This window comes from Mus caroli, chromosome X (assembly GCF_900094665.2).
Source record: "Mus caroli chromosome X, CAROLI_EIJ_v1.1, whole genome shotgun sequence".
Lineage (NCBI taxonomy): Eukaryota > Metazoa > Chordata > Mammalia > Rodentia > Muridae > Mus > Mus caroli.
In genome coordinates this window covers 134,049,293-134,050,555 of record NC_034589.1, presented here as the reverse complement: position 1 = coordinate 134,050,555, position 1,263 = coordinate 134,049,293, and positions in this window count along the sequence as shown.

Genomic DNA, 1,263 nt, shown 5'->3' with positions numbered 1-1,263 from the left:
TTCTTCTTCTTCTTCTTCTTCTTCTTCTTCTTCTTCTTCTTCTTCTTCTTCTTCTTCTTCTTCTTCTTCTTCTTCTTCTTCTTCTTCTTCTTCATCTCTTCTACGCATTTGAAATTGCAATCAAGAAAAATGGTTGTCTTATATACACCGCATCCCTCTCTTTGGCTTTTTGAAACTGTTTTAAATCCTCTAGAACTACCTTCATTAGGGTGCGGAGGGTGCTATAGCAATGACTTAGGGGTTAAGTAACACTGGTTGCTCCTCCAGAGGACTTGCATTTGATTCCCAACGGCAACATGGCAGCTTACAACCACCTGTAACTCCAGATCTGGGGAATCTGATGCTCTCATCTGTTCTCTAGAGGCACAGAGCATACATACAGTACACTGACATTCATTCAGGCACGGTGCCAGTACACATACAAGAAAAATTAAAAACAACACAAGTCAAAATAAAACAAAAACACTTCTTTGTTTTCTTATACCTTTCAGATAGTGCTGTAGGAGAAAAATGAATTAGCGTGCCAGACATAGGCCAGGAATGGTGTGATTGTTTTTAAAAGAGTAGGATAAGAGTCTAGGAACTCCTTAGTTTATTTCCAGTGTCAAAACTTGTATGAACTAATTCTTCTCTGGGCATCACACTGTACAATTAAATGTCCCTAGAAACAGTAACAAAACAGTAATACAATTTGCATTGATTTATTAAAATTCCCTTTTAAGTGATAGGTAGTTGTCCACTGTGGGAATAGAATTCTATCATAATGTATTTTGTTAACTAGCTCCTCAGAAATCCTTGACTCTAAGTAAAAATTAATTCATTTATTTTTGAAAAATAATCAAACACAAAGTTCAAGACTGTAATAGGGATCAAAAGAGAAATAAGCCTTGACTGCAAAAAAACTTAGCAACTTTCCAAGAGGGAAAGTTAATATGAAAGAGAAAGGAGGGAGAGAAATGAAATTATTGACTAGTAATATGCATATAAAGCCAAATTAAAAAACTTAAGGCTATGGCCACTAGTGAAATTATTACCCAGTATGAGCAAGGCCCTGAGTTTGATCCTCATTACTGAGAACATTTTTTCTTTTTTTTTTTAATTTTTTATTAGATATTTTCTTCATTTACATTTCAAATGCTATCCCAAAAGTCCCCTACACCCTCTTCCTGCCCTGCTCCCCTACCCACTCACCCCCACTTCTTGGCCCTGGCATTTCCCTGTACTGAGGCATATAAAGTTTGCAAGACCAAGGGGCCTCTCTTC